Consider the following 12,597-nt stretch of genomic DNA (forward strand, 5'->3'; position numbering starts at 1 on the left):
CTTCATAAGATAGAATTTCAGGTTCTTTCTTTTCATGTGCTTCAGCTATGTTAGAATATCCAGGAATTGCTGTATTAGGACATTTGGATTCAGGTGGCGGCACTGTTGTTGATCTAGGTATTTTAGTTGTGTTCTTACCTGGTCTCTAGTCATCTGCGTTTGGGGTCAGGTGCCAAATTTTGAGTTTATCTTTGTTGGATGGATGTTTTTTACCCTTGGTTTCTGTTTCATATCTGGCCTTCTGGCCTGAGTGGCCTTTGGTTCTAGTGACCAGCGAGTCTTCAGGTCATATAGGATGTGTCTGCTGGGGTTTTAGTAACTTGTGTGAGCTCCAGGGCTCTAGTAATTGGCTTGGTCTCTGGGGTTCCTAGCATTGGCCTGGCCTCCAGTAGAGTAGGAATTTTCTGCAAGAGTTGTGGGCTGGGATATTCAGCCCAGCATAGTGGGTAGCGATCACTGTTTTGAGTTAAGTTTTACATAATGTATCTTGGACTCTCATTTTTTGGTTGTTTCTTAAATTATTATTTTTCACATGAAATCATACAGAGCAATGATTATTATGTGTGTGGGTTAGGAAGTAAAGCTTCAAGTCTTTCTTCTGCTATTCATTATCTGTAATCCACATCTGACTTTGTCTCCTGCAATCCTGCTTGCCCAATGGGTAAGATGGGAATAGTGACAGTATACACCCAGTTGCAAGGATGGTCCTTGGCATGTAATACCCAGGGAACATCAATCATTCTTCGCAGGGGTGAGGTGGGGCTTTCCTCAGCTTGCTCAGCAGAAATAAGGCAAGTATTATGTGTATTGAAGTAGAGTACTCTGGAAAGTAGATTGCTGGGGCAACAGATATCAAAATGAAAGAATCTCAAGAATAAACCAACAACACCAAGACTACGGGTGGAGCGCCTTAGTGCTCGGAGTGTCAAGCCTGGACAGTGCAGACATCTATTTTCTTAGAGGCAGCTCTGCTTGCAGCTCCTCTCTCTGCATGAAGCACTTCTGTGCTAGCTTCTCTTTACTCATTTAGACCGAATTCCAGTGCATTACAGAGTCCACCAAATGTGACTGTACTAGGCTGTGAGTATATTCTGTAGTGCCACCCTTTGCAGGCAGATGTATCCCACATCAGAGATATTTAACGTAGTGTGTACTGTGTACTTCATAGCCATTTCTTCCACATTTCGTTTTGACATTCAAGTTCTCTCCTCTGTCTTTTGTTCAACACATATTCTTCTTTCTTGCATGAAGGTGCAGGTGTTTAAAAATGTATGTATGGACTGGGGCACTGGCTCAATGGGTAAAATGCTTGCTTGTTGTATTAGTTCAGACCTTAAGCATCCCCATAAAATTGGATTTAGTAAGTCCAATCTCTAATTGGAGTGTTCCTATAGTGAGATGGGAGGGGAACCAGAAGAATCTCTGGAAGGTTCTGGGCCAGCTAATCTACAGCACAACAGTGACTAACAGAACCCTTGCTTCAAACAAGGTAGAAGGCTAGAATCCACAAGAGAGACGCTTCTCAGACCTCCACATGTATACTTTGATACTCATATAGACCAGTGCATGTACACACACACACACACACACACACACCAACACACATCCTACATACACAAACAAATTTGTGGCATTAAGGGAAATAACGTTGAACAATCAAATGATTCAATAATATTTTACCGTGGCCTATACTAAAACCTATACTAAAAACATTTAACACATTTGGAACATAGTATTTCCACTCTAAAAAAAATTACATATGTCATTTGCCTGTGACTACTTTAGAAAAATTTATGTTTTGAGAAATGATATAGAAGACTTATAAATATGTGAGTGATATAAACATGGTATATTAATATGTTCTTAATGAAAAATAAATACCACAATTTAAAGATATGTGGAAGTTTTAAAATGACATTTTTCTATATTGTTGCACAAAATAAAAGTCTTGTTAAAATTATGTGCAGACTGCAAATTTATCTTATGCTATTTGATAAGAATCAAAACATTGCATGGTATTTAAATGCACAGATTGAGTTCTTTTAAAACGAATTATGTATATTTTCCTGGATTATATTATTGTTGTACTTCACTCTTCTGAGGCCAGATCTCTTCGGTCCAGACTGTCCTGGAACTCTGTTGCTTAGATAACCATTTTCCAGCAGTCATTCCCAAAGTAAAGTGTAAACAAGCCATTGTTTCAGACTTAGATACAGGAATTGCCACGCAAAATCCCTGACCTGGCTATTTGTCTATAAATTACATCCTGAATATATGTAATGTTATATACTGAATATACAAATTATATTCAGTATATCCTCTTCTAAGACTAGCTCCAACACACTTTGAACTGCTTTTGTTAAAAATCAGAATGTTTACTATTTTCAGTCTAAAGGAGTAACGTGGGACTCCTAGTAAGCAGATTTCAAGTCTTCAGATTCTATGGTCCACTCTGCTCTCTTTCTTTTCAGAGGTCTTTTATCCAGAACTGGACTTTGACAGCTGAGCTTTCCTCATGTGGTGGTTGGCTGGAAAGTTTCACAGGTCACCACTTGTTAAACTTAACAGGTGACTTGTAAAAGGTTTCCTGGGGCCAGAAAGGGTAATCAGTAGAAGAGTAAAAGATACTCCCTTCAGCAATAGGCAGCAAGGAGCACACAGAGAGGGCGGGGCCGCTCTTCTGCAGGAAAGAGCCTGAGCCGGAAGGGCGGGTCTATGGGGCGTGGCCTAGCCAGACGAGGGCGGGTCTGGCATAGGCGGGGCTTTCAGCGGTTAGCCTGGAAGGGCGTGGTCTGTTCTTGGTGGGCGTGTCTGGCCAGGCGCGGGCGGGCGGATGGGCCACTGGGAGTGGCTGGGTCTGGGCAGAAGTGAGACAGCGCAAAGGACCATGGGAAAGGTGCCCCTATGACCTGGGCGGAGAACAGTGTCTGTTACCTAACGTGTAGCAGTTTTAGTTAACAGGTGAGGGGAGGAAAGCAGTGTTTGAGGAAGAACAACGTAAGAACTCTTTAGGCCGCCCCAAGCCCGGGCGAGAACTTGATTTGTTCCCGAGGTCTCTCCCCTTCTGTCGATCGATCCCCGACCTTCTCGCCTCTGGGGCTGTGTGAAGATGGTGAAGAGTGGCCGCCTAAGAGCGCCAGCCTGCGACGCTCACAGGCACGCGGCAGTTGGCCGTGTACGCTTGCGCGCAGGTCCAGGCAGGGCGGGGCGGGGCGTCTCCCGCCGTGCGCGCTGGAGGCGGGGCCTAGGCCGGAGCGCCGCGCCCGCGGGCTGACCTCGTTGAAGCCGGCCCATGACGTCACCCCGCCGTGACGCGTACGCAGTAGGAAAACTGTAAGTTTGCGAGGATCCTGCAGCTGCCTGGCTTGCGGGGCTCGCGGGGCCTGCGGGCTGCTCGCTATCGCGGTCGTGGTGTTGGCCGCGGGCACCGGGAAGCCTCGGGACACACGGGAGCTGCCGAGCGTGACGCCGGGCTGGTGGCCGCCCCAAGTGGGAGCGCGCCCTCCCTGCAGTGCCGGCTTATGGAGGCGAGGCTGTTCCTGAGCCTGGCCCGCGCCATTCCTGCTGGCCTGTGACAGCCAAGAGCTGGCGACTAAGACCTGGGAACGGGGAACTGGCAAGGCCCTCCTTAAAATTCTTTGATAAAGAGATTAGATTCCCAGAGTCCATTCTCATCTTCCAGTAGGACATGCTCGGTCAGTCTGGGACGGTCAGTGTGCCCCCTCAACTAGCTGCCCTGTGTCTATCTTCCCTAGGGATCCTGCAAATGCCCAGGTCGCTGGTGACAAATTACGTGTTGCCTCAAGCCTTCTTTTTTCTCCTTTCCATAGGGCTGCCGTGGTTTGAAACCCTGTGAGCTAACCTAAGCTATGTAATCCTACACAGCAGTTAAGACAGCATTTATTATTCCCCCCCCCCCAACACACACCTGCCCCAACCCATTGGATCATGACTTTTGACCCTGAAGGTATCTCAGCTATAGTATCAGTTGATCAGGAATCAAATAATAACTAGTATCACTATCATAGAGATTTTGGCAATACTTGTTCCCTGGTCTGGCTATTACAGAAAAATGTTTTTAGCAGCCCAGAGTGTATTACACTCAACACAAATGTATAGAGTCAGTCTGTCTGCCTATATGGTTTAAAAATCTTGCCTTCCAATGAGTTAATTACAACACTGTAACATTTCTCCAACTCTGGGACAAGTACTTCTCAGGAACTTTGAAGGGAATATACACACCTTAGGATGGACTAATGCAGTAGATTAAGAGGCCGAGATTTTTTGACTTCAGTGGAGGGTGTAAAATCCTTACAGAGGACCCTTTGAATCAAAGCAGGGCTTCTCTGAGTTTTGTTCTCCTGTTAGTAGCTTTCCAAAGGCAAGTCACCTAAGTCTTAGAACTTTTTTTTTTTAAAGTCTGTCTCTAAACTGGGAGATGATAGTATAGCTTTTGTTACTTTTAAAAGGATCAGAGAGACCTTGAGGGAGAACAGCTTTCTAAGTATGGCATTGTTGTGTGCATCAGACCCCACCCACAACCAGATACCAGTTCTGAGTCAGACCTGCAAATAAAGTCTGCACTATAGCTGACTTCCTAGGACACTAACAATGAGCTCACAAAGTGATTTGTGTAAGTGCAGTGAAAGGAAGGAAGGAGGGCTGTGAGGACCGGTGAAGGCTGGTTTGACTCTGTAAGGGAAGGGTGGTGACTTGTTCTGAGGTGGGACAGGAGCCCAACTGGTGGCATTCAAGCTCCCTGGGAGGCAGAGGCAGGAGAAACACAGTTGAAGAACCACAGTGGCTGCAAATGGAGTCCAAGGCCTGCCTGCGTAGAAATTGAACTGAGGAATATATAGCTAGTGGTAGAGCCCCTGCCCTGGCTTCAGTCTCTAGTTGGATGTAGTGGAAGGAGACAGTGTAACCATCTGGCCTGTAAGGCGGACTATACGCATGGTACAGTTCTAAGCACTTGAACGTCTTACAACCACCTCTTTAGCTAAGAAAAATACCTCTGTATTTATAGATTAGGAAACTGGCACACGTTAGATGTATACTTAAGCTAAAAGCTTAAGAGACTCAGAGTCTTGCATATTTTACTAAATTTACATTAGTACTGCTGTCATTTTTTTTTAACCATTTGAATTTAGGTAATCTGATTTGAGAGGCTGTGTTCCAAATGTCTATTCTGTCTTAGAACATGGTAAGGATGGAGAAAGAAAGTGTTGGTCTTATAACCGTGACGCCTCTGATATGCTGGGGTGGGGGGAGGGTGCAGAGACGGGTGGAGAGTGTGTGTGGCTAAGTAGACATGTCACTCTGAAGTTAATGAAAAGCCACAAGACAGTTTGTGTCACAGGACTGGCACCTGCTTTCTGCTTTACTCCACGGAGAAGTAACTGTAGAGTTAGAGAGTGGTGGAGGTATCCTGAAAAGGGGGGCTGGGGGTGGGAGGAGGCTGTTGCTGTGCTGTACCTTGAGAAGGGAGATGGTGTGGTACCTTAGGCTGGTAGAGGCAGTGGGGAGATGACATTAAGAGGTAAAACTCATAGACTACTGACAGGACTTACTGATGTCCCAGAGATGTTAAGTGAAAGAACAGATAGCTCTTCAGGGTTGGGATGGAAGAACTAGGAGAATAGTGGTGCTACGTTCTGAGATAAGAGGTTTGGGAGGAGAAATAAAAGTCTAATTCTTAAGTTCTAGATGCTTGTTAGATATAGTAATGATTGATAGTAATCCTAATAATTAGCATAATGTATATATGAACTATATTCCACAAGGTTTTAAGTATTCTTACATATATTCATTTAATCCTTAAAACAGTTGTATGTCCTAAGAATTTACCGTTTACATTTTGCAGATGAAAAAAATGGATATATGGGGAGCTGCCTAGTAGGGCGGGCTTCTGACTACTTATCTCCAGTCCCTGTCCATTGTCATGAGGTTGTGAGTGTTGGAAGTGGGATTCATACCCAAATGCTTTGACTTTAGAGTCCATGCAGGTTGATGTCTGTAACTACCCCATTGTGGACATGTTGAGTAGATATGAAATGACTGTGGTCAGGGATGGAAATACACACACTTTCAAAGAGATGGACTGATTTTGTTCTTTTTCTAATCCTTAGTTGATAACAAGGCAAGAGAAGGAATTGTGCATGGTAAGACTGTGCAGGCTGGTTCTTCCTTATGTGACTGGATCTTTGCAGCTAACCCCATTCTTCTGTATCTCCTCTCCACAGTGTTGTGGGTTCAGAGCCAGTGAGATTTTTGTCTTGTTCACATCTCTAGTCTCCTTCGACTGACGCATTTGTAGCTGGTAGGAGTGACTTTCTGTGAAGGGTGTTGGTTAAGTTTGGGGAGTTTGGAGATGAATAAACATGATTCTCTTCCTGGAGGAGCATAGCATGAGGAAGAACCTGTGGGAATAGAATCAGAGTAGAAGACATGCATAAATACATGCTGATGAGCCCATTCTGGCTTCCTGCGCCCTTTCCCCTGCCCTGCTCTTGAGAGATGGGGTGTGAAAGGGCAAAAGAGCAAAAGAAGGCCTACGCAATTGCATGACGGATGGGAAGCTCCCCCACAGTCCTTTGAACAAAAGAACTATTCAAAGTCTTGCATATTTTACAAAATCTGCATTAGTTTTATTTGGCATTGATAATAACTTTTACCAAATGAAATAAATTTTTATCTTTGACTATCTCTTTGGAGTGGTGACTTTTTCTAGTTGTGTTACCTCAGGGTTGACAGGGCTCACTAGTAAAGTAAGGAACTTGTTTGAAAAGTTGTTGCCTGCAAAGCAGAGGGCAGTGGAGGGGCCGTGTATGAAATACTTAGGGAGGTTTCCACTGTTCCTAAGTGTGTGGTGCCATGATAGTATTTGCGTTCTCTTAGCCAGCCCCTTAGGATGGATGCATACACATCCTTTGTCTCATTGCTTTAGGCCCATGGTAGCACAGTTCAGTGTGGGGAGGAACTTACAATGGAGGAGGTCTGAGTAAGCTAAAAGTTCCAGTCCTGTGGGCTGGCCACCAACCCTTTTGCATGTGAGCCTTTGAAAGACATTTAAGCTCCAAACCATAATGCTTGCTCTTCATTCATTCATTCATTCACTCACTCATTTTTCTCTTTCCTTCATGATTGTCAATGAATGCTTTAGCAATGCAGATTTAAAATATGTTTATTTTATGTGTATGAGTGTTTTATCTGCATGTTATGCTTGTGTACACAGTGTGCGTAGAAGCTAGAGGAGGGCATTGGATACCTCTGGAACTGGAGTTGCAGATACTTGTGAACACCACGAGGGTGCTGGGATATAAACCCTGCTCCTCTCCACAAGAGTAGCCATCTCTTCAACCTCAGATTTCGTTCATGTTTTAATACACACTCAATTAGCTTCATGTTAGATCTGATGGTATTTCCTTTTAGTATTTTTTCCTATGCTGAGCTAATCCACAGACAGAACAATATTATGGAGGTTAATGTATTTTCCTTTTGAAACAGACTTAGTCCGCTCTAATGGATATTTCACTTTTGTGATATGATAAGAGCTGGTGAGAATTCCTTATTTCTTAAACTGTAAGCAAGAGTTTATCAGTTTGTCCCTCCCCCCAAAAAAACAGTATAAGATTTTTGATTTTTACATTTTATAAAAATCAAGCTGTGTCGTCATTTTTATCAGCTGAATAAGATAGCTATTTATCTATTTAAGCAGTTATTTTGTTTGAAGATTATTTGATAGCAATTAATTCTTGGTGTGCATTTTATCAGTCAGATGTTTTAATATTTTATATAATACATCCACTGACTGGTTGCATTATATAAAATACAATAGTATTTGTATGAGATTGTAACTTTTAAGGGTGGGGAAGAGTTGCAGGCAAGTTATAATTAACTTGAAAGGTCTTGAAGAATTTTACCTTTTATGAAACTGGATTGTTTTAACAAATATTTTTCTTACCCACAAGAAGAAAAAGATTAATATTCAAATAGCCACAAAATTAGCTGTATTTTGGCATGAAGCGATCACAACAAATGGAGCTAAAGCAAAGACGGGATTATATGTTATTTAAGCAAGAGATATCACAATCCTCCAGGCTTCTAAAGGAAGCATGACATTTACAATTGGCTGATTTCCAAAGGTGACATAGTTGAAGGACTTTAAACTTGGAAATTGGAGATTGGCTGGCTTTGAGGTTTCCAAAGCAAGGCAGTTGCTGACTGGCTGAAATTCTCAACTGAATTGTTGAGAAATGTTGAATAGACTTTAAAAGTTGATTGATTGTGACAGATTGAAAACCAGTTTTGTGATTACCTATTTGCATCCAACGAACAGTCTTCCTTACTTGAAGAGTATGTACTTTTTAATAACGTTTATGTTAGCATATCAATGATAGCTATTGAGCTAATACAACATATTTGTGATCTTGCTTTTCTTTTGGAACTTAAAAAATGTGTATAAAAATATGTTGTTTCTGTGGGGATTTTTGTTGTTGTTTTTTTCCATTCTCCTGATTATTTTATATTTGAGAGTCAGACTGCTTTGAGAAATATTTAAAAGAGATGTGTTATTTTTAGAAAAGCTCTAGCTCTTTAAAAACTCGGGGAAGGCTGCATTATTTTTTTGTCTATTTTCTTTCTTGAGGTAGTGTGTTTCGTGGACCCACCAAAGTCAGTCTTTATACATACATATGTAAAAGCTTGTTGGTTTGCTGTTAGAGATACAACTAGAATTGACTACTTTCATAAACTTAACTAGACACTGTTTATTAACAGTTTAGAAGTTTAATGACTTTTTTGTATGCTTTTTGCATGACAAGGTTGGCTGGATCATTTTTTAAATATCTGTGAATCATTTTACCACGATTATTGTGTTAAAACACTACTTAAATCACTTCAGCTATTTAATATTTAGAGTGTTTCTTCTTCAGAACAAAATGAAAATCTATCGTACTGGAACTACTGTAAAGCTTTTTTTGTGAATTGATCTCTCATAGCAATATGTTTTAGTTAGAACCTTTTTTTCTGTATAGTTGTTAAACTAAACTTATGGGACATTCATTTCAAAAATAGAGCAGACAAACAAAGGTGTTGGTGTAACTTCTTTGCGTGTGTGCCTGTGTTTATGTCTGGGTACCTGTGCACAGGCCTCCATTATTGTTCTAAGGCACTGTTCACCTTGGATGGGTTTTCCCCTTCTTCTCTCTCCCAGACTCCTTTGTTCTTCTTTTCTGCTTGCACACACAGAAACAGGACAGCTTGCAAATGCTTCTCTCCTTCCACCATATGAACCCCAAGGCATCGAATCAAAGTTTGATACGCTTGGTGGCAAGTGCCTTTGCAGGAGGAACCATCTTGCCCATCTTGCTGCCTCCCACCTTGTTTTTTTGTTTTTTTGTTTTTTTGTTTTTTTCAGATAGCGTTTTTAATTTATCGTTGGCCTGGAATCTGCTGGTCCTGCCAGGCTGGCTGGCCAAGGTGTCCCAAGGATCCACCTGTCTGTCTCCCCTCTCTGGGAATATAGGCAAGCCCCACCATATGTGGTATTTTTAGAGGGTGGATGGAGTAGGTTCTGTTGATCTAACTTAGGTCCTTGTATTTGTGCATCAAGCTCTTTGGGGATGCATGGTTACTGGGTTATTAGAAGAGAGAAAAAAGTTTAGAAGGGTGTGTGGATAAATGATGTCAGATCTCTAAAAAAGCAGAAGGCTGAGGTCAGTGACAGGCCTGCCATTGCTTCCTCAGTACTCCAGGAAGGAGGTGAGGATTCTGAAATGGTCGTTGGTCGAGGAAGGAGGAAACCGAGGGAGTCTGACCTAATAACCTTTCCTTTGTTTCTGTAGAAGTGATGTAATTTGTTTAGTGACGGGGGAAGTAGGAAGCTCAAAAAAGTGGTATAAGTTTGGTTGTGATTCTGTGGGAAGTAAGAGGGGAGGTCATTGGAACCCAAGAAGGACTCACTACCCAGCAGTAAGAAGGACGTCCTGGGGGGGTGGGGGGACCAGGCATTTGTAGGGTTCACACTCTAGCTTGGGGCTTCCTATAACTCTGATTTCCAGATTGGCTAGGTGATAGGGTATCTAGTAGAGATAGAAGCCAACACGAAGGTGAGAATTTCAGGTCAGGGAGTGGGCAAAGCTGGATGGTCTGTTCCTAGGTTATGTTGAAAAGGAATAAAGCTGAGAACTTGGTTAATATGCAAGAAAATAGACAGGGAAGTAGAGAAAAAAATGGAAGCTGAAGTTTATTTATTAAGCAATTTTCTTTCAGACACTGCTGTAGATACTGTTATTACCTAAGTCAAAGAAGAGATGGAAATAGTGTCTGTGTGTTGATAGACATTAGTTCTCTGGTGAAGTGAATAGTGTGTGTGTGTGTGTGTGTACACATTCACATATGAGAAGTATATAGACATGCATACATGCACATATAAAATTTGAATTGTAACTGATTACCAAAAAAATGAAGAAGGGAAGGGAAAGAGTGATACAGTTGCTGTTTTTAAATAATGTGATCAGAAGAATGCTCTTAGAAGGAAATTACCAGAGCAGACACAGGACGGTATCCAGGGACATAACCATTCACGGACATCTCCGGGTCAGGCCCAGCACTGACTGATGGGAAGACTTAGAGCATCCCTGGCATTGGGAAATGTGAGCAGAAAGGAGAGTGGTGATCAGTGAGGACAGCAGAAGGATTTAGGGTTTTACTGTGCCTTGGGGAAAACACTGGAAGGTTTGAATCAGAGTCGTCAAGATCTGTCATACTTTCTGAAGGCGCTTACATGTGCTGGGTTTTGGAGAATTGATTGGCAATGGGAATTAAAGCTGAAAGAGCTAGAAAGACAAGAGGTGGTGGCCTTCAGGAGTTGTCACTATGCAGCTGAGTGCTTCTGGGAGAAGAATCCTGCTGTTTCCTGCTCCTTTAAGCAGACACACCTACCCCACAATAGGAATTCTTCTTTGTGGCTAGAGGCCTGACCCAGACCCTTGGCTTACACCACACCCTTTCCTGTTTTCACTCTGCCCCTTTCCAGCTTCATTATTCATTCTCCTAGTTTTTTCTTCACCTTGTCTTTTAGATCTGATATATATAAGGTCTTCCTGGCTACAACTTCCTCTAGATCTGTTTTCTGACCTTTTATGTTTTGGCAGTTCAGCAAACTGCCTTTGTAGCTCAGAGTTGGTGTTGCCCTTGGAACCTTGAAGCAACTCACAGGGCTTCTCCCAAAGACCTCCAGGCTCTAACTCACATTGTGAAAGAGCCGTCCATTGAACTGGGTATCCCTGCGGCCACCTCAGGCCGTGCTCTCCCAGCCTAGCTTATATCTTCTTAATCCTTAGGCGTGAACTTTGCCACAAATGGCATTGCATGCTCAAGTTCTATATTGCTGTACAGAGGGCACTCAGAGGGTGGTGTATCCCATGGGAACCTTGACTCACTACTCTTTTCTTATTAAACTCATATAATAAAAATTAATAGACATCTAAATACAGAACATGGGCTCCATCTGTCCTCAATACAGTCTTTATTGGTCCTAATTGAGTATTTTGTATGTTTTACACTAAAAGGAACCATGTATAGTTTAAAAAGTAGTATTAGTATGAAATGCTTTAACTTCTCAGAGTTGCAGTTTTCTGGTTTTTTTTTTTTAATATTTAATGGAACTATTATAACATACTTATACAGCATAAGTAAAGTCTGGCCAGGACCTAGGTTCTGAGTCAGTAGTCTTTTCTGACTTAATAGAAAAGTATAAAATCTTTTCTTTTTATGTGGGTTTTGTATGTCTAGGTCAGAGGACAACCTTCAGGAGTCAGGTCTCCCCTTCTGCCTATTTTGAGGCAGGGTCTCCGTCTTCTGGTTTCTGCTACTGAGCTGAATACTGCAAGTTAGTTGGTCCACTAACTTCCAGGAGATTCTTGTCTCCACTTCCCTTGTGGTAAGAGTGTTTTTAAACATGGATTCCAGTTTGTACCTGAGGGTTGTCTATTGTGTTGGCAAGTAGTTTCCAATAGTAGCAAGTAGTTTCCTAGCAATTCTATTCCCAGGTAGCTAGTTATAATAACTAAAACCACACAGCCACATAATAGTGTAAAAAGTCATTATGCTACTATTATAGTAGTTATCAGTACAGCCCACCCAAATTTGTCTACCAATAAGTGATTTATGGATGAACAGAATGTTATATCTATACAATGGAATATCATTTACCATTGAAAATTATGGATATCCTGATACTTGGTTTAACATGGATGAATATTGGCACCAGATAAAAGTATTGACAATTGGAAATGTAGATATTAAGCTCAAGAGGAAAGAAAAAATCGTACCTAGAGGTACCCATCTGGGGATTGGCATTTGTTGCTTGTAATAAATGTCATAGGACTTAATGGTATTCCCTGGAAGAAAGGGATCAGTTTAGTATTTAGAAAGTATGCTTTGGTTTGCTGGAATCTGAAAATTCATTTAAGTGTCTATAAACTGGCAACAGGAAAGGAATTCTAAATTTTCTCCCCAAGAATAATTTTCAGGGATAAATTCAAGAGTAGAGAAGTCTTTGAAAAATCACCTACTTCTTTAGTAGTTGCCATA

At 41.9% G+C, this 12,597-nt stretch overlaps 1 protein-coding gene across 3 annotated transcripts in view; it reads left to right on the top strand.

Moving 5' to 3' along the window:
* Positions 1-2,889: 2,889 nt before the first annotated feature.
* The window catches only part of Znf438 (zinc finger protein 438), a 122,024-nt gene continuing 112,316 nt past the window's right edge, over positions 2,890-12,597 (top strand). Inside the window, exon 1 of one of the 3 annotated variants that reach the window (XM_052157234.1) lies at positions 2,890-2,961. The gene's annotated coding sequence lies outside the window, so the exon portion shown is untranslated. The other 2 variants (XM_052157232.1, XM_052157233.1) reach the window with 2 other exon arrangements.

This window comes from Apodemus sylvaticus, chromosome 14, assembly GCF_947179515.1.
Source record: "Apodemus sylvaticus chromosome 14, mApoSyl1.1, whole genome shotgun sequence".
Classification (NCBI taxonomy): domain Eukaryota; kingdom Metazoa; phylum Chordata; class Mammalia; order Rodentia; family Muridae; genus Apodemus; species Apodemus sylvaticus.